Source organism: Odocoileus virginianus, chromosome 8 (assembly GCF_023699985.2).
Source record: "Odocoileus virginianus isolate 20LAN1187 ecotype Illinois chromosome 8, Ovbor_1.2, whole genome shotgun sequence".
Classification (NCBI taxonomy): domain Eukaryota; kingdom Metazoa; phylum Chordata; class Mammalia; order Artiodactyla; family Cervidae; genus Odocoileus; species Odocoileus virginianus.
Window position 1 is genome coordinate 38,159,069 of NC_069681.1, and position 21,777 is coordinate 38,180,845.

The window sequence follows — 21,777 nt, forward strand, 5'->3', positions numbered from 1 at the left end:
TTCGTTTGCAAATATTTCCTCCCATTCTTCAGGTTATCTTTGGTATTTTTATGGTTTTCTTTGCTGTGCAAAAGTTTTTAAGATTAATTGGATCCTATTGGTTTATGTTTTATTTTTATTTTTTCATTGTTCTAGGAGTTGGGTAAAAAAAAGCTTGCTGCAATTTATATCAGAGAGAATTCTCCCTTTGTTTTCATCTAAAAGTTTTGTAGTGTCTGGTCTTACATTTATGTCTGTAATCCATTTTGAGTTTATTTTTGTGTATGGTGTTAGGGAAAGTTCTAATTTTATTCTTTTGCATGTAGCTGTCCAGTTTTCCCAGCACCAGTTATTGAAGAAGCAGTCTTTTCTCCACTGTATATCCTTGCTTCCTTTGTCATAGGTGATACAGGTGTGTGGGTTTATCTCTGGGCTTCCTGTCCTGTTCTGTGGGTCTGTGTTTCGGATTTTGGTGCCTCTAGCGTTTGGTGCCACTTTCAGTTACTGTAGCTTGTAGTATAGTCTGAAGACAGGGAGCATGATTCCTCCTAGCTTCATTTTTCTTCTTTGTTTTTCTCAAGATTACATTGGCTTCATGGTATTTTGTGTTTCCATACAAAATGTAAACTTTTTTGTTCTAATTCTGTGAAAAATGCCATTGGTAATTTGATAGGGATTGCATTGAATCTGTAGGTTGCTTTAAGTAGTTTGTTTTTTTGTTTACAGTAGATCATCATGGAGATCTTTTATCTTTTTATCTTTCTTTGAATGGGTTGAGGTCTATATAACTGTATAGCAAGATGACCTTCTGAACATCCCAGGTAGTGTCCTATAGTTGGATGGAGAGAACCAAGTTTCCTATTAAGCTTTCTGTACAGCTTAGGTTTAGGTTAGCTTTAGGGCTACTTGGATCTCTTGGTTGTAGGGGTCTGGTGTACTGGTGTGAGAAAGAGTCTCTGTAGCAAAAACAGTATCCTCACTGCTGTGTGGGTCACAGATGAGCAGTTGTTGGAATGTGTGGTGTGAATTCACCATACCTCACTTTTCCATAGCAGTAACTCTGAATCACAGTCTTTAATGCAAAAATGATAGTAATATTTTAGATTTAAAAGTACTGCCTTGTTTTGCAAAACCCATTGCCTTGTTTTTGTGGTTTCAACTGCAGCTACATTGTACATAGAAAGTGAAATTACATAATGATAATTGAAACATATGGACAAAAATCTGAACAATGACATCCTCACCTATATTACACTGTCAAGGGTACCTCAATCCAGGTGGGAATTAATATGATAAAGGACAAAAATGGAAAGGATCTAAGAGAAGTAGAAGAGATTAGCATGAGTTGGCAAGAATACACAGAAGAACTGTACAAAAAAGATCCTAATGACCTGGATGGCCCTGATGGTGTGGTCACTCACCTAAGCCAGACATCCTGGACTGTGAAGTCAAGTGGGCCTTAACTTCAAAGCATTATATGAACAAAGCTAGTGAAGGTAATGGAATTCCAGCTGAGCAATTTAAAATCCTAAAAGATGATTCTGTTGAAGTGCTGCACTCAATATACCAGCAAATTTGGAAAACTCAGCAGTGGCCACAGGATTGGAAAAGGTCAGTTTTCATTCCAGTCCCAAGGAAAGGCAATGCCAAAGAATGTTCAAACTATCATGCAATTGCACTCATTCTGCATACTAGTAAGTTTATACTCAAATCCCTTCAAACAAGATTTCAACAGTACATGAACCAGAAACTTCCAGCTGTGCAAGCTGGGTTTACAAAAGGCAGAGGAACCAGTGATCAAATTGCCAATATACACTGGATCATAGAGAAAGCAAGGGAATTCCAGAAAAACATCTGCTTTATTGACTATGTGAAAGGCTTTGACTATGTAGATCACAACAAACTGTGGAAAATTCTGAAAGAGATAGGAATACCAGACCATCTTACCTGTCTCCTGAGAAACTTGTGTGCAGGTCAAGAAGAAACAGTTAGAACTGGATGTAGAACAATGGACTGGTTCAAAATTGGAAAAGAAGAATGACAAGGCTGTATATTGTCACTATGTTTATTTAACCTATATGCAGAGTACATCATGCAAAATACTGGGCTGGATGAAGCACAAGCTGGAATCAAGATTTCTGGGAGAAGTATCAATAACCTCAGATATGCAGATGATACCACTCTAATGACAGAAAGTGAAGAGCCTCTTGATGAAAGTGACAGAGCAGAGTGAGAAAGCTGGCTTAAAACTCAGCATTCAAAAAACTAAGATCATGATATCCAGTCCCATCTGGGGAAAAATTGAAAGCAGTGACAGATTTTATTTTCTTGGGTTCCAAAAATCACTTCAAACTGTGACTGCAGCCATGAATGAAAAGATGTTTGCTTCTTGGAAGGAAAGCTATGACAAATCTAGACAGAATATTACAAAGCAGAGACATCACTTTGCCAACAAAGATCCATATAGTGAAAGCTATATTTTTTCCAGTAGTCATGTAAGAGTTGTCAACAGATGTTAAGAGTTGGACCATTGAAAAGGCTGAGGGCTGAAGAATTGATGCTTTCAAGCTGTGGTGTTGGAGAAGATTCTTGAGAGTCCCTTGGACTGTAAGGAGCTCAAACCAGTCAATCCTAAGGGAAATCAATCCTGAATATTCACTGGAAGGACTGATGCTGAAGCCGAAGCTCTAATACTTTGACCACCTGGTGCGAAGCACTGACTTGTTAGAGAAGACCCTGATACTGGGAAAGATTGAAGGCAGGAGGAGAAGGGAGTGGCAGAGGATGAGATGGTTGGATGGCATCACTGACTCGATGGACATGAGTTTAAGCAAACTATGGGAGATAACGAAGGACAGGGAAGCCTGGTGTGCTGCAGTCCATGGTGACACAGAGTCAGACATGACTTAGTGACTGGACAACAACTTTGTTTAGTTCAGTTCAGTTCAATCACTCAGTTGTGTCTGACTCTTTGCGACCCCATGGACTGCATCTCACCAGGTCTCCCTGTCCATTGCGAACTCCTGGAGTTTACTCAAACTCATGCCCATTGAGTTGGTGATGCCATCCAACTGTCTCATCCTCTGTCGTCTAACACCTTTGTTAGTTCTTTCCAAATTCATAGTATTTTTAAAAATTTACTTATTTATTTGGCTGTACTGGGTCTTACTTAGTTGGGGCATGCAGGATCTTCAGTCTTAGTTGTAACAGGCAGGACTTCAGTTGCAACATGTGAACTCTTAGTTGTGGCATGTGGAGTCTAGTTCCCTGACCCGGCTTCAAACCTGGCCCCCTGCATTGCGAGCTCATAGTCTTAACTATTGGACCATCAAGAAAGTCCCTCATAGTGTGTGTGTGTGTGTGTGTGTGTGTGTGTGTTTTAACTTTATTATTGTCTCATACAACAGAAGTAATATTATGAGTAATACTATCATTACATGCAAATGATTTAAATATTATAAAGGAGTCTTCTCACTACTGTATATAAAATAGATAACTAAAAAAGACCTACTGTATAGCACAGGGAACTCTATTTAATACTCTGTAATGACATATGTGGGAAAATAATTTTAAAAGAGCAGATTACATATATGTCTGGCTAATTCACTTTACTGTACACCTGAAACTAACACAACTTTGTAAATCAACTATTACTCCAATAAAAATCATAAAAATAAAGGAGTCTTCTTTGTAGAGTGACAGAAGGAACTATGTGAGGGGTTGAGAAGTAGACTGACTTTCTTCTTCTTCTTCCTCATTTAGCTTTGGATGCTGGGCATGTTGGCCTGGTCCTGTCGCTCACCATCACACTTACCAGTATGTTCCAGTGGTGCATCAGGCAAAGTGTGGAAGTTGAGAACATGGTGATGTTTACCTTTCTGTTCTTAGCCTTTTCAAGTCTCCTTGCTGTTATATGACATAAAAGCAATTCTTATGTAAAATAATAAAATTGTTATTTTTACATCATTTTACAAAGCTTTTTACATTATCCTCCATCTTCTTAAGGGTTTCCCTGGTGGCTCAGATGGTAAAGAATCCTCCTGCAATGCAGGAGCCACAAGAAACTCAGGTTCGATCCCTGGGTTGTTAAGATCCCCTGGAAAAGGGAACGGTTACTCCAGTATTCTTGCCTGGAGAATCCGCATGGACAGAGAAGCCTGGCAGGCTACAGTCCATGGGGTTGCAAAGAGTCAGGCACGACTAAGCAACTTGCACTTTCACTTTCCATGTGCTTAAAATGAATGTTAAATAAATATATATATATATACATATTTTTCTCAGTCATGTGTATGCCATGTCAGAAGGTTTTGTATTCATCACAAACTGTCTTCAAATACAATAAATGTCTCTGTAGGAGGGAGGTTCTGAAATTCTGGAGACAATATAAGCTAATTTCTTAGCAGCTTGTTTGTATTTGTTTCTTAATGGGTAATTCCTCATTTTTGGTAAAAGAAAATAATCCAGTATTTTGAGGTTTATTTAATTACTATGTTCCTCCACCCCTCCCCCATTTTATCATTTATTCTTGTGTGTGTTGAACACCTGAATTTGCTGGTGGCCCTTCTTCCTGGTAGGATAGGCTCCCTCTCAGAATGTGCTCTAAGGTGTGGAGTCATGGTTGTTTAGAATACCTTAATCAATGTGTAAATTATACACTTTTGAATATTTGTACCTTTTCCTAGAGGGATAAAAACAATAAAAATGAAAATTTCCCATGTCTTTCTTCTAACAGAGCAGAAGTAATGAAAGTCACTCAGTCGTGTCCGATTCTTTGTGACCCCATGGACTATACAGTCCATGGAATTCTTCAAGCCAGAACACTGGAGTGGTAGCCTTTCCCTTCTCCAGGGGATCTTCCCAACCCAGGGATCAAACCCAGGTCACCTGCATTGCAGGAGGATTCTTTACCAGCTGAGCCACAAGGCAAGCCCAAGAATACTGGAGTGGGTAGCCTATCCCTTCTTCAGGGGAACTTCCCAACCCAGGAATCGAACCAGGGTCTCCTGCATTGCAGGGGATTCTTTACCAACTGAGCTATCAGGGAAGCTCATAACAGAGTAGAAAATGACTGATTATTAAAATGAGGTTTGATGACCATCCAGTTCTTTTCATCTGTAACACGTGGCCCTTCTGTAGCCACACATTACTAATTGGTGTCCATAAGTATTCTTTTCTTTGAAAAAATTCTTTTTTTAAAATTCAGATGTGAAAGGAGGATCAATAAAATTTTACCATGCATTTCTTTAATTTTTTAACTTTAATATAAAATTGAAGGAAGTAGTCATATGTAAAAGTGTTGAAGATGATGAACAAGTTTTCAAATCATCCAAGGCCTCATCAGACTCCTACTTCTGTCCTTTGTGGATGCTGAGACCTGGGATGTTCTGAACCATATAAAAGCAGAAGGTTTCATTTACAATCTCTGAACATCCGTAAACAAGACCCTCTGATACTAACTCATGTGATGTCATATATGTTTCAGATGATTTCAGTAGAAAGGGTGATTGAATACACAGACCTTGAGAAAGAAGCGCCCTGGGAACTTGAGTATCATCCACCGCCATCCTGGCCCAAAAAAGGATTTATTTCCTTTAACTATGTGAACTTTAGGCATAAGTCGGATGGGCGTCTGGTATTGAAGAACATGTATCCAGACTTTCACCCAGGACAAAAGGTTAGTTTAAGCCATTTGCCTTTTTAAAATCCAGCTAAAGATTTAGCGCCACATCTGCTCTTGGCTTCTTTGTCAGTGTGTCAGGGGGACTCTCTTCCTAATGGATGCAGATTAGATCAGTGACATTGTAGGTGAATCTTTCTTGGAAACTGACCATGGAATGGGGATACCAGGAAATTTTTTCCCTGTGTTGTGAGCTCCCTCATGGTGGTTGATGGGCCCTGGGATCCAGGGCTCCATCTTAACCTGATTCAGGACACTATATGTGACACCTGATTATTCATGCAAAGTCTGGGACATCAGCCTTGTCTTCCTGGCCCTAACTCTCCAATATCTCATTCCTTTCCATCTTTTCTTGTTTGTATTTCTGAGATCTCTTCCTCCCATGGTGCCCTCTGGTTGCAGCCTCCTTCTCTGTCCCTTAGCCCTTCCTGTAGCCTTGTCCTCCACTCACCCACACTGAGCTGCCATCCCCCTGCCCTCCCCCCACAGACTGCTTCTTTCTTTAGCCCAGATCTGATCCTTACTGGGCTGTGTGAGCTGCTGCTGGAACCATAGCATAGCCTCAAGTCCACTCCAGCAGGGGCTGTGGGGTGACCTTGTGTCCACCAGAGAAGAGTCTGAATAATGACCTAGTCAGCAGTGAGGAATCATGTTATCAGATGGAGGCAAGGTCTAGAGATTGGCTCAAAGTCAAAAGCAAATTGGTGGGAGCAGAGAAGATCTGTGTGGGAGATGGCAGAGAGGCTTGTGACCTGGACCTGTCAGCATCCATGTCTGCTGGTGATGTTCCTTCCACACTCAGTTTGAGGCCCTCAGCTGGGATCAGGACAGAATCTTGAAGAAGAGACTAAACCAGAACAGACAAGGTGGTAGGAAGCTCTTCCCCACCTCCCTCTGCAGCCAGTGTGTCTGACATACACACACCCCTACACTCGGATTGTGTGTAGGTTCTTTTGAAGCACCATGTCCTCCCTGTTCCCAGTGCACATGCTGCCCCTCAACCTCAGAGACCCAGGCCCTCTGTCATCTGGATGGTGAAAATCTCCTCATTTTCTGAGTCAACTCTAATGCATCTTTGAGACCCTCAGTTCTTCCTTAGTGTCTTATATATTCTTTTAAGATAGCATTTATGGTACAGCTATGTTTATAGCAGCCAAAAGTTGGAAGGAACTAAATCCTTACAATGAAGTATTATTCAGCCTTAAAAAGGAAGAAAATTCTGACCTATGGATAAACCTTGATGACATCTTGCTAAATGAAATAAGCCAGACACAAAAGGAATAAATACTCTGATTTCACTTATGTGAGGTTCCAAGAGTAGTCAATTCAAGAAAACAGGAAGTGGGATGGTGGTCTCCAGGAACTTGGGGAGGGTAAATGGGGAGTTGTTTCTTTAATAGTAAGAATTTCAGTTTTTTGAGGCATAAAAAAAAATTCTCAAACTTGGTTGCACAGCAATGTGAATGTACTGAACACCATACTGTCCACTTAAAAGTGGTTAAATAGTTAAATTTTATGTTATGTGAATTTTATCATAATTAAAAGATAGCACCTGTGGCATGCTTTGCAACTTTGGGATCTGTATCTCATAGTACCTTGAGGCTTTTTAAAATCAGGGAGCATCTTGTTTTCATATTTGTTCCCAGAAAGTGGCATTCTGCAGGGCACAGAGAGGGTGCTGAGGGACTGCTGGTTGTGAGGGTGAGTGAGTCACACAGGTGTGAGCAAGCAGCAACCAACACACACACACACACACACACACACACACACACACACACATGACAACTCTGTAAATAACGGAAAGAACTGCTCTTTAAAACTCTTACCATCCCACAGACCCATCTAGTGGACAATAGCTGTAATTTAATGAATGAAACCCTGTGACATAAAAGAATATTCAACTTAATGCCTGAATGTTACCCAGGGAGCAGCTACAGTTAGTCACAGGACAAAAACTGGTCCTCAATATTTCCAGTTCCATTGTAGGTCAGGAAAAAGGTGAGCTGCTGTGTCAGGAAAACATTAATCACAGCTCTTGATACAATCTTGTCCCTGAGAGCACTGTATGTGATGTTTACTCACTCTCAGACAATGTGTCTGTCAGATTTTCTGTTGTAAATGTAATTCTGTTCACCTGTACTTGTCTTAAATTTTCCCCAAAGCCATAAGATATGAATTATCTAGGAAACACTGTGATACAACTTAGGAACATAACAGAGTCTTATCCTTCCTTCTTAAAACCTGTTCTTAAAACCTGTAAATTGTACAGGTATATTATCTAGGGTGAAACAGATCACCAGCCCAGGTTGGATGCATGAGACAAGTGCTCGGACCTGGTGCACTGGGAAGAGCCAAAGGGATCGGGTGGAGAGGGAGGTGGGAGGAGGGATCGGGATGGGGAATACATGTAAATCCATGGCTAATTCATGTCAATGTATGACAAAAACTACCACAATATTGTAAAGCAATTAGCCTCCAACTAATGAATGAAAAAAAAAAACCTATAAATTGTGGAATCATTGAGATTCTGAAATGTTTGAGGGAAAATTAAATTTTCAGACTGAATTACTAACTCTAGTAACTTGACTTTTGATCTATACTTTGATCCATTCTCAGTATCACTGTTAACTTCATTTCTGTGTGTGGAAGTGATACCTGGGCAGTTGTTCTTGAATTGATTTCACTCTGCCTGTGTATATCCTAGGTTCCCTCCCCTGCTCACCTGTCCCAGCCCATGTCCCTCCAGGGCACCCCTTTGGTGTCGGATTTGATAGAGAGAAGCTATTGTCTGGGGTGGGGGGTGGGGGAGTGGGGACAGGGGACACGGGAGTGAGCCAGCCCAGCAGAAGTGGGGCTTTATTCTCTTTCCCTCATTTCCTCTTCTGTCCTGATTCCTGGAAGTTAGAGTCAATAGGAAAGGTATAGTAGGTACTATGCAGGATTTTAATTCACAGAAGAAATGGCAAGTGAAAATAAAGAGCCAGGACTTCCCTGGTAGTGCAGTGGAGAAGAATTCACCTGCCACTGCAGGGGATTCTGCATTGGTCCTGGTCCAGGAAGAGTCCACACGCCGCAGAGCAACTAAGCCCTGCACCACAGCTATGGAGCCCACGTGCCACAGCTCCTGACCTTTTCGCTCAGCATCAGCAGAAGCCCCCCAGGGAGAGGCCGGTGCACTGCAGGAGTAGCTTCCACTCGTCACAACCAGAGACAGCTTGTGCAAAGCAATCAGGACCCAGTGCAGCCAAACAGAAAAAATCAACATGGGGTAAATATGCCCCTAGACTTCCTGGTTAGAGTCTGAACATGGGCTGCACTTTTCATTTAGATGATTTTGTGTTTGATTTGATCATCTTAGAGAGTCCTGAGCAATAAAGTATTTTCCAGCTCTCAAGGTAGATTGATTTTGCTTTGTTTTTGCTCACCACTATTATTTGGATGATACATTTTTACAGATGCTTAGTAGACTATGCTATAATGTGCAAAAGTATTAGTTTCTTACATTTTCTCCTTTTTTACATAATATTTTCTTAAAAACCTTTCCCCTCACTCCTAGATTATCCTCTTCTCCTACTGGCTTCCTAATTCCCTGCAACTCAAACTTTGGTGCCAGGGCCAGCAGCACCTGCCTCTCCTGAAGCTTCTTAGAAATGTAGAGTCTCAGGCCCACCCAGACCTCTTGACTCAGATTCGTATCTGAACATGACCTCTTCCTTTCTCTCCCATGGGCAGTTTTTGATGAGTAATAACCTGTGATTCCCAAGACATGTCTTTGACAATTTGAAATTGAACTCAAGAATGCCCAAATCTCTGTTGTGACTGAGCAAGAAGCCCTAGAATGTTCTGTACCCCTAGATTTATTTACTTTTATGCTCTATACATTGCACCTTTACATTATAATCTAATTCTGTGTGATTCCCTTATTTCTTTGCATCTTTCCAGTGGAGTCTGTCTTCATTACAGATAGTTTTCATCCTGCTGTCTGTCCTTCCCCACACCAGCCTCCTGCAGGGACTGGAGGGATTTCCCACAGGCTCAGCCCTGCCTGGATCTGGAGTCAGAGACAGCCCTATGCAGCAGTGTATATGTGGCTGTTTCACTACCTGATGGGATCAAAAATGAGCCTTGCTGCCCCAAGCAGGGCATGAGGTCTGTTTGTCCTGTTCCCCAGGCACCATGTGTCCCACTTATGCAGATTTCTCTCTCAATCTGGCTGTGGGTGCCGGTTCTTCCTGCTGACAGCTGGTCCACCTGCCCTCAGGTACCCTCTTTGCCCTCACTCACCACATATACACCTGTATCCACATCATGCTTTAACTCTCTGACCATAAGATCTCTATGGTAGGCCTGTTCCTTTAACTGCAGCTACACCTCTCCCCACTTTCTCTGTTCTAGCCACACAGAGGGACATGATAATGTGTCAGGCCATCCAGGGGATAAGGAGGCCCATCAGCAGGTGGAAAAGAGGCCAACAGATATGGATTTGAGTCCCATCCTGCTATTTATGGGCTCTAATATTCAGACAGATTAATTTATCTAAGTCTCAACCTTTTCTTATGCAAAATGGAAGTGAAAGTGTGTAACCTGTAGGGTCGTGGTACAACTTAAACAAGATAAGACATGTAAAGTACCCAGAGTAAACGCTTGGACAAAGATGGTCATCATTTTCATCATTTCATTTCATAACCACTTACGCTGCAGAAGGTGTTGCCTGTCCCATGAGACTGAGGTGTTGGCCTTTTGAAGTTATATTTATGGCTATAGGATCCACCTGCTGTGTCTGTCTCTGTCTGATTTATCTTATACCTAAGTAATATGATAATAGATTTTCCATAACTTTATCTGCCTTGAGTTAAAAATCTCAGCTCCCAGTGGAAGTTTCTTTGTCTCAGGACACCAGCGGTAATACAAATAAGAAAAAGTCAAGTCCAATAGCAGATCCTGATGTCAACATATACAGTCTAGTTGAAGAAACATGAAAATGGCTATATTAGCTTTGTAAGCTAGAAGGAGGTCATAATTTTTATAGATGTTTATAAAAAATGACATAACATCTGTTAGAGTTGGAACAAGCCCACGTGAGGGGACAGGGAGAGCATTTCCAAGGAATTAGACATGTGAGACAGACTTAGTGATGTGTGGTTAGGGTTTCAGCAGGTGGAAATGCATGTGAAAGGCATTCTGGGAGGTGAGACCAGCATAAGCAAAAGCATGATGCCCTGATCCAGTGAATGAAGACCTAGACACCTGCAAAGCATTCAGGAAAATGAACTACCAAGTGTGTAACACACATTTTTACATTCAACCCTCACAACCTACCTAGTGATGCCAAGGAAGCTGACTCATGTACATGAAGGATGGAGAGGTTAGAGAGGACAGTTTTGTAGAAGAGACATCCTGGGGTGGAGTGTTGGGTGCTGAGCTGGCATTCAGGAGTTTAATCTGAGAAGTGAGAGCACATGGACAGAGTGGGCAGGTGCAGGGGGGCAGGGAGCCAGGAAATTTTATGCCTCCAGCAAGACATCCTGGGAAAGTGATTCCACTTTGTGTGATCAAATTGATGTCAATTAAAACAAAGCTATAATACCTGTATTTTTGAACATGCAGGGAGTAGAAAATGGTATTATACTTCTGGAGGGTGGGTTACCAGCTTAACAGCTTCCTCTGAAATCGTTCATACTCAGTTGTTGTTCTTCAGTCACCTAGTCATGCCCGACTTTTCATAACCCCATGGATTGACACACACCAGGCTTCTCTGTCCCTCACCATCTCCTGCAGTTTGCCCAAGTTCATGCTCATTGTATCAGTGATGCCATCCAGCCATCTCATCCTCTGTCATCCCCTTCTCCTCCTGCTTTCAATCATTCCCAGCATCAGGGTCTTTTCCAATGAGTTGACTCTTTGTGTCAGGTGGCCAAAGTATTGGAGCTTCAGCATCAGTCCTTCTAATGAATATTCAGGACTGATTTCCTTTAGGGTTGAGTGGTTTGATCTGCTTACTGTTCAAGGAATTCATACTTGCTGTCCAAGGGGTTCATCCTTGACTGTCAGCAATTCCACATCTGAGAATTTATGTGAAGGAAATGATTAAGGTTGTTTGCAAAGATTTAGCTTCAGGGATATTTAACACAGAGTTATTTATAATAGCTAACTATTTGATGCTGCCTAAATATCCAGCAGTAGAGGATTTGTTAAATAAATGATCACATGTACTGTAATATTATGCAACCATTAAAATAAATATTTTTATGAAATATAAAATGAAACACATATAACAGTATGTTCACATTAATCCCATTTTGTTTAAATATGTGAACTTGTGTCTTTAAGAACACATACAAAAAAAAAAAATACAACAACAACAAAAAGAACACATACAGAAGCCTAGAAAGTAAAAACATCATTTAAGAACTTTTTTTCAGAGTGCTGGGGTATAGCTAGTATTTATTTACTTTTCAAATTCATTTGCACTGATTATGATTAAGGAAAGAGTTTATTTTAATTTGTTTTTTAAACACTGTGAGCCTGGGAAAGATGTAATGAGAGTAAAGTGGGGAAGATGGATGAAGGGTTGTTTTGTGTGGGGCATTGGGTGTTGATTATGTTGAGTTTGATGTGTGAAGAGAGATCCAGGAGCAAGTGTCTAACAAGTTGTGTCATCATCAGAGACCAACCTGGTTGGAAAAACAGAAAGGGGCCATTGCAAAGCAAATAACAGAAGATTTTCTTCAAGTGTCTTTATAATTTTTTTATTTATTTATTTTTGGCTGGGCTGGGTCTCTGTTGCTACTCAGGCTTCTCTCTAGTTGCTGTGTGTGGGCTTCTCATTGTGGTGCCTTCTCTTGTTAAGAGCGAGAGCTATAGGATGCAAGGGCTTTCTTAGTTGTGGCACGCGGGCTCATAGTTGTGGTTCCTGGGTTCTAGAGCACAGGCTCAGTAGTTGTGGCGCACGGGCTTAGTTGCTTCACAGCATGCGGGATTCTCCTGGACTAGGGGTTGAACCCATGTTTCCTGCGTTGGCAGGCAGATTCTTTACCACTGAGCCATCAGGGAGGCCCCCAAGTGTCTTTAGATTGAAGAATGTGAGCTTACTGATACTGGTGACACTCTCCATGGGCAATTGGTAAAACCCTTTGGTTACCCAGAAAAGACATTTAGACTATAGCTTTGATGACTGAACTCTGGAATAATCAGAGTCAGGTTTTCTTTGAGTTTTGTTTTTTTGTTTTTTTTTTTAGGGGGCCTGGGGCCATGAAGCATGTGCAATAAATTCATTTTTGAAATGCCATGATTGATTTGACAGACTAAGATTTGAGATTTTAGAAATATTCAAGTTAGAAAACATGAAATGTTCCAAGCATTCAGATTATATTGCTCAGAAAGGTTTAGCTCTTCTTTTTTTAAAGTCATGAGTTTTAAAACTTTACTGATTTACAAATGATCCAAGTTTATCTTACACTCTCATCAGTTCCAGATTTTAAATAGAGATGAGATCATCTCTTGCAAAGCTTCCTTCAGAGAATTTGCAGTTGGGCTTCCCTGGTGGCTCAGATGGTAAAGAATCTGCCTGCAATGTAGGAGACTTGGGATCCATCCTTGGGTTAGGAAGTACCCTTGAGTAGGAAATGGCAACCCACTCAGGTACTCTTGCCTGGAATATTCCATGGACAGAGGAGCCTGGCAGTCTAGAGTCCATTGGGTCGCAAAGAGTTGGACACAAGTGATTGACTAATACTTTCTTTCACTTAAGAATTCGTTGGTTAAAAAATATCAGTTTCTGCATATATATTTGAATGCGGTTTTATTCCCTAGCAGCATTTTATGAGGGAGAAGGAAGTGGCAACCCACTCCAGTGTTCTTGCCTGGAGAATCCCATGGACAGAGGAACTTGGCAGGCTACTGTAGTCCATGGGGTCATAAGAGTCAGACACGACTTAGGGAATAAACCACCAACCACCAGATTTTACCTACACTGTACTGATTCTTTAATCTTACACTTAGTGCATTTAATTCCTCTCTGCTTTCGTTTTAGTAAATAGACTGACACTTGACATGTGTTTTCCCAAGGTTCAATTGTAAGAATTAATGTATTGATAAAATGCCTTTTTATTTTTTTAATTGGGAAAGTGGATTATTTTTTTAATTTATTTTTTTTTTCATTTATTTTATTAGTTGGAGGCTAATTACTTTACAGTATTGTAGTGGTTTTTGCCATACATTGACATGAATCAGCCATGGATTTACATGTATTCCCCATTCTGATCCCCCCTCCCACCTCCCTCCCCACCCCATCCCTCTGGGTCTTCCCAGTGCACCAGCCCTGAGCACTTGTCTCATGCATACAGCCTGGGCTGGTGATCTGTTTCACCCTTGATAATATACATGTTTTGATGCTGTTCTCTCAGAACATCCCACCCTCGCCTTCTCCCACAGAGTCCAAAACTCTATTCTGTACATCTGTGTCTCTTTTTCTGTTGTGCATATAGGGTTATTGTTACCATCTTTCTAAATTCCATATATATGTGTTAGTATACTGTATTGGTCTTTATCTTTCTGGCTTACTTCACTCTGTATAATGGGCTCCACTTTCATCAATCTCATTAGAACTGATTCAAACGAATTCTATTTAATGGCTGAGTATTATTCCATAGTGTATATGTACCACAGCTTCCTTATCCATTCATCTGCTGATGGGCATCTAGGTTGCTTCCATGTCCGGGCAATTATAAACAGTGCTGCGATGACCATTGGGGTGCATGTGTCTCTTTCATATCTGATTTCCTCGGTGTGTATGCCCAGGAGTGGGATTGCTGGGTCATATGGCAGTTCTATTTCCAGTTCTTTAAGGAATCTCCACACTGTTCTCCATAGCGGCTGTACTAGTTTGCATTCCCACCAACAGTGTAAGAGGGTTCCCTTTTCTGCACATCCTATCCAGCATTTATTGCTTGTAGACTTTTGGATAGCAGCCATCCTTATTGGCATATAATGGTACCACATTGTGGATTCGATTTGCATTTCTCTGATAATGAATGATGTTGAGCATCTTTTCACGTGTTTGTTAGCCATCTGTATGTCTTCTTTGGAGAAATGTCTGTTTAGTTCTTTGGCCCATTTTTTGATGGGGTCATTTCTTTTTCTGGAATTGAGCGGCAGAAGTGGCTTGTATGTTTTTGAGATTAATCCTTTGTCTGTTGCCTGGTTTGCTATTATTTTCTCCCAATCTGAGGGCTGTCTTTTCACCTTGCTTATAGTTTCCTTTGTTGTGCAAAATGTTTAAGTTTAATTACGTCCCATTTGTTTATTTTTGCTTTTATTTCTAATATTCTGGGATGTGGGTCATAGAGGATCCTGCTGTGATTTATGTTGAAGAGTGTTTTGCCTATGTTCTCCTCTAGGAGTTTTATAGTTTCTGGTCTTACATTTAGATCTTTAATCCATTTTGAGTTTATTTTTGTGTATGGTGTTAGAAAGTGTTCTAGTTTCATTCTTTTACAAGTGGTTGAGCAGTTTTCCGAGCACCACATGTTAAAGAGGTTGTCTTTTTTCCATTGTATATCCTTGACTCCTTTGTCAAAGATAAGGTGTCCATAGGTTTGTGGATTTATCTATGGGCTTTCTATTCTGTTCCATTGATCTATATTTCTGTCTTTATGCCAGTACCATACTGTCCTGATGACTGTGGCTTTGTAGTAGAGCCTGAAGTCAGGCAGGTTGATTCCTCCAGTTCCATTCTTCTTTCTCAAGATTGCTTTGGCTATTCAAGGCTTTTTTGTATTTCCATACAAATCGTGAAATTATTTGTTCTAGGTCTGTGAAGAATACCGTTGGTAGCTTCATAGGGATTGCATTGAATCTATAGATTGCTTTGGGTAGTATACTCATTTTCACAATATTGATTCTTCCAATCCATGAACATGGTATATTTCTCCATCTGTTTGTGTCCTCTTTGATTTCTTTCATCAGTGTTTTATAGTTTTCTATATTTAGGTCTTTCGTTTCTTTAGGTAGATATACTCCTATGTATTTCATTCTTTTTGTTGCGATGGTGAATGGGATTGTTTCCTTAATTTCTCTTTCTGATTTCTCATTGTTAGTGTATAGGAATGCAAGGGATTTCTGTGTGTTAATTTTATATCCTGCAACATTACTGTATTCATTGATTAGCTCTAGTAATTTTCTGGTTAGAGTCTTTAGGGTTTTCTATGTAGAGGATCATGTCATCTGCAAACAGTGAGAGTTTTACTTCTTCTTTTCCTATTTGGATTCCTTTTATTTCTTTTTCTGCTCTGATTGCTCTGGCCAACACTTCCAAAACTATGTTGAATAGTAGTGGTGAGAGTGGGTACTCTTGTCTTGTTCCTGATTTAAGGGAAATGCTTTCCATTTTTCACCATTGAGGATAATGTTTGCTGTGGGTTTGTCATATATAGCTTTTATTATGTTGAGGTATGTTCCTTCTATGCCTGCTTTCTGGAGAGTTTTAATCATAAATGAATGTTGAATTTTGTCAAAGGCTTTTTCTGCATCTATTGAGATAATCATATGGTTTTTATCTTGCAAATTGTTAATGTGGTGTATTACATTGATTGATTTGCAGATATTAAAGAATCCTTGCATTCCTGGGATAAAGCCCACTTGGTCATGATGTATGATTTTTTTAATGTGTTGTTGGATTCTGTTTGCTAGAATCTTGTTAAGGATTTTTGCATCTATGTTCATCAGTGATATTGACCTATAGTTTTCTTTTTTTGTGTGGCATCTTTGCATGGTTTTGTTATTAGGGTGATGGTGGCCTCATAGAAAGAGTTTGGAAGTTTGCCTTCTGAAATTTTCTGGAAGAGTTTGAGTAAGATAGGTGTTAGCTCTTTTCTAAATTTTTGATGGAATTCAGCTGTGATGCCATCTGGTCCTGGGCTTTTGTTTGCTGGAAGATTTCTTATTACAGTTTTGATTTCCTTGCTTGTGATGGGTCTGTTAAGATCTTCTATTTCTTCCTGGTTCAGTTTTGAAAAGTTATACTTTTCTAAGAATTTGTCCATTTCTTCCAAGTTGTCCATTTTATTGGCATAGAGCTGCTGGTAGTAGTCTCTTATGATCCTTTGTATTTCAGAGTTGTCTATTGTGATCTCTCCATTTTCATTTCTAATTTTGTTGCTTTGGTTCTTCTCCCTTTGTTTCTTAATGAGTCTTGCTAACGGTTTGTCAATTTTGTTTATTTTTTCAAAAAACCAGCTTTTAGCTTTGTTGATTTTTGCTATGGTCTCTTTAGTTTCTTTTGCATTTATTTCTGCCCTAATTTTTAAGATGTCTTTTCTTCTACTTACCCTGGGGTTCTTCATTTCTTCCTTCTCTAGTTGCTTTAGGTGTAGAGTTAGGTTATTTATTTGACTTTTTTCTTGATTCTTGAGGTAAGCCTGTAATGCTATGAACCTTCCCCTTAGCACTGCTTTTACAGTGTCCTGTAGGTTTTTGGTTGTTCTGTTTTCATTTTCATTCGTTTCTATGCATACTTTGATTTCTTTTTTGATTTCTTCTATGATTTGTTGGTTATTCAGAAGCGTGTTATTTAGCCTCCATATGTTTGAATTTTTAATAGTTTTTTTCCCCCCTGTAATCGAGATATAATCTTACTGCATTGTGGTCAGAAAAGATGACTGGAATTATTTCATCTTTTTTGAATTTCCCAAGGCTAGATTTATGGCCCAGTATGTGATCTATTCTGGAGACGGTTCCATGTGCACTTGAGAAAAAGGTGAAATTGATTGTTTTGGGGTGAAATGTCCTATAGATATCAATTAGGTCTAGCTGGTCCATTGTGTCATTTAAAGTTTGTGTTTACTTGTTCATTTTCTGTTTAGTTCATCTGTCCGTAGGTGTGAAGAGGTATTAAAGTCTCCCACTATTATTGTGTTACTGTTAATTTCCCCTTTCATACTCGTTAGCATTTGCCTTACATATTGCGGTGATCCTATGTTGGGTGCATATATATTTATAATTGTTATATCTTCTTCTTGGATTGATCCTTTGATCATTATGTAGTGTCCATCTTTGTCTCTTTTCACAGCCTTTATTTTGTAGTCTATTTTATCTGATACAAGTATTGCGACTCCTGCTTTCTTTTGTTTTCCATTTGTGTGAAATATTTTTTTCCAGCCCTTCACTTTCAGTCTGTATGTGTCCCTTGTTTTGAGGTGGGTCTCTTGTAGACAGCATATATAGGGGTCTGCTCTTGTATCCATTCAGCCAGTCTTTGTCTTTTGGTTGGAGCATTCAACCCATTTACATTTAAGGCAATTATTGATAGGTATGGTCCCTATGCCATTTACTTTGTTGTTTTGGGTTCGTGTTTATACAACCTTTCTGTGTTTCCTGTCTAGAGAAGATCCTTTAGCATTTGTTGAAGAGCTGGTTTGGTAGTGCTGAATTCTCTCAGCTTTTGCTTGTCTGTGAAGCTTTTGAATTCTCCTTCATATCTGGATGAGATCCTTGCTTGGTACAGTAATCTGGGTTGTAGGTTATTCTCTTTCATTACTTTAAGTATGTCCTGCCATTCCCTTCTGGCCTGAAGAGTTTCTATTGATAGATCAGCTGCTATCCTTATGGGAATTCCCTTGTGTGTTATTTGTTATTTCTCCCTTGCTGCTTTTAATATTTGTTCTTTGTTTTTGATCTTTGTTAATTTGATTAATATGTGTCTTGGGGTGTTTCACCTTGGGTTTATCCTGTTTGGGACTCTCTGGGTTTATTGGATCTGTGTGACTGTTTCCTTCCCCTTTTAGGGAAGTTTTCAGCTATTATCTCCTTGAGTATTTTCTCATGGGCTTTCTTTTTGTCATCTTCTAGGACTCCTGATTTGAATGTTGGGGCGTTTCACATTGTCCCAGTGGTCCCTGAGTTTGTCCTCATTTCTTTTGATTCTTTTTTCTTTTTTCCTCTCTGCTTCGTTTATTTCCACCATTTTATCTTCTACCTCACTTATCCTATCTTCTGCCTCTGTTATTCTACTGTTGCTTCCCTCCAGAGTGTTTTTTATCTGATTTATTGCATTATTCATTTTTAATTGACCCTTTTTTATTTCTTCTTGGTTCTTGTTAAACATTTTTTGCATCTTTTCAATTTTTGTCTCCAGGCTATTTATCTGTAACTCCATTTTGTTTTCAAGATTTTGGATCATTTTTATTATCATTATTCTAAATTCTTTTTCAGGTAGATTCCCTATCTCCTCCTTTTTTGTTTGGCTTGGTGGGCATTTTTCATGTTCCTTTACCTGCTGGGTATTTCTCTGCCTTTTCATCTTGTTTAGATTGCTATGTCTTGAGTGGCCTTTCTGTATTCTGGTGGTCTGTGGTTCTTTTTTATTGTGGAGATTTCTCCCAGTGGGTGGAGTTGGACGATTGGCTTGTCAAGGTTTCTTGGTTAGGGAAGCTTGCGTCGGTGTTCTGGTGTGTGGAACTGGATTTCTTCTCTCTGGAGTGCAATGGAGTGTCCAGTCATGAGTTTTTAGATAGGTCTATGTGTTAAGTGTGACTTTGGGCAGCCTGTATGTTGATGCTCAGGGCTGTGTTCCTGTGTTGCTGGGGAATTTGCGTGGTATGTCTTGCTCTGGAACTTATTGGCTCTTGGGTCGTGGTTGGTTTCTGTGTAGGTATGGAGGCTTTTGGATGATCTCTTATTACTTAATGTTCCCTGTAGTCAAGACTTTTCTGGTGTTCTCAGGTTTGGGGCTTAATTCTCCTGCCTCTGGCTTTCAGTCTTATTCTTCCAGTAGCCTCAAGACTTCTCCAATTATACATCATTGATAATAAAACTTCTAGGTTAATGGTGAAAAGATTCTCCACAGTGAGGGACACCCAGAGAGGTTCACAGAGTTACATGAAGAAAGAGAGAGGAGGGAGATAGAGACGACCAGGAGGAGAAAAAGGGGGACTCAAGAAGAGAGAGACAGATATACGCAGTTCTCTGTTCCCTAAATGTTCTCTGTAGCCCAGAACACCCAAAGAGATTCACAGAATTGGATTGAGAAGAGAAGGGGGAGGGAGGAAATAGAGGTGATCTATCAGGGGGAGAAAACGGAGAGCCAAAAGGGGAAGAGAGTGATCATCACACTCCTGAGTAAAAATGAGTACTGAATATTGGATTCTTAAATATCCAAAATTGATATGAAATTCTGAAAAACAACGATGAAAAATCTAGAGTAGAGGTTAGACTCTTAAAAATGTGATATTAAAACAAAAACACAGAAAATTTATGAATATATGAAGTTCACTTTAAAAATAGGGTCTTTTTTTGGCAAGGTTATAGTGAAATGAAAAAGAAAATTAAGGAGTAATATAGGAGTAATAGAGGACTTTAAAAGAAAATAAGAGAAAAAAAGAAAAAAATATTTTTAATTAAAAAAATAGTAAAAATATATGAAAATTAAAATGAAAGTTAAAGGGTGATAGAGGAGTAATAGGGCATTTTAAAGAAAATAAAAGAGAAAAAATAAATTTGAAAAAAAGAGAAAAAATAAAAAAAAATTTAATTAAAAAAAACATAAAAATATATCTAGGAATTCCTCTGGAGCTGTTGCGGGCAGTGTGGGTTCGGTTCAGTTTCAGATAGCTCCTTGTTCCAGCTTACACTTCTCGATATCTATAGGCCCCTTGTTTAGTCGGTGTTAACTACAGGTATTTTAATCTATTGCACCGGTCACTTCTGAAGCGGTTCCCTTTGTTTATTTGGCTTCTGTTTGCTGGTCTCTTCAGTGTCTAATTTCCGCCCTGACTCAGACGGTCAGAGGTGGTCTCTTGTTTAGGTTCACTTGTTCAGTCGTGCTGCGGGGAGGGAGGGGCGCTGCAGACAAATATCACTGGCCTGTGTGGGGAGCACTTGCAGTGTTCCTGCAACACTGGGTTTGCCCCCGACTCACGGCGTGTGCTTTCCCCGTCTACACCTTTCAGGCTCCAGGCTGCTGTACAGGGAGCGGGCCCTGAGTTGCGTGCAGTTCCAGTTTTGGGTCGTCCACAAAGAGGTAGACTCGTTTGGGCCTGCGTTTTGTGCCTTCCCTGGCCGAGCAGCTCAGGCAGCCAGAAGCTTGATGAGTGCACTCTCCCGGGGTGCGATGCACCTTATCCCCTCTGCGGTCCCAGCTTCAGGTTCCGTGCACACTGGTCGGGTGTGCCTTGAGTCTGTTCTGGGGAGCTGGTCTCTAGCCGCGACCCTCCCAGCAGATGTCAACCATCCAGAATCTCAGGAAGTCTTTGGTTAGAAACTGGGAGCCTGTTTGCAGTTTGGTAGGGGGTGCCATCTCTGGGGCAGAGTTTGCCCCTGTCCCCTCCCCCCTCCTGCCTCCGGCGGGGGATGGGCCAGTCTGCAACCTGCAGAAGAGCCCCCTAGCTCTTCTCTGAAATCGCTCAGTCCTTCCTTTGTTCTGCAAATGGGCCGGCAGTGTGTTCTGGCTGGTTAATTTTCTCTCTCTCTCTTGCTATCCCACAGTTTAAGTTGCTATCTCCTGTTATCTCTCTCCGATTGCCCTCAGGGCGTTCAGGCCGGGTCCTTACCCTAAGCAATGCCGCCCGCTCCTCTCCATTCTGCCTCCACTTGCTGGTGGCGGATGCAGGCATCTGGGTTACTTTTCTGCTGGGAATTGCCTTTAGGCATGTAATCTGTGGGTTTTATTTATTTTTTCTCCCGGTTAGGTTGCCCTCTGAGATTCAAAAACTTCCCCCAGACCCGCCAGTGAGAGGGTTTCCTGGTGTTTGGAAACTTCCTCTATTACGACTCCCTTCCTGGGACAGGTCTCTGTCCCTAGCTTTTTTGTTTCTCTTTTTCTCTTTTATATTTTGTCCTACCTCCTTTCGAAGACAGTGGGCTGCTTTTCTGGGTGTCTGATGTCCTCTGCTAGTGATCTGAAGTTGTTTTGTGAAGTTTCCTCAGCGCTCAAATGTTCTTTTGATGAATTTGTAGGGGAGAAAGTAGTCTTCCCGTCCTATTCCTCTGCCATCTTAGCTCATCCCGATAAAATGCCTTTTGAACTGCTCTGATGAAAGGTCCCATGTAAACAGCAAACGTTGTTTGTGTTGTTGTTGGTCTCATTATGTACATTTTGTCTACTGGCCTCTGTCTTTCAAGACTGA

At 40.5% G+C, this 21,777-nt stretch overlaps 1 pseudogene; it reads left to right on the top strand.

Moving 5' to 3' along the window:
* Positions 1-21,777, top strand: part of LOC110142337 (ATP-binding cassette sub-family C member 4-like) — a 91,821-nt pseudogene that overhangs the window by 18,309 nt on the left and 51,735 nt on the right.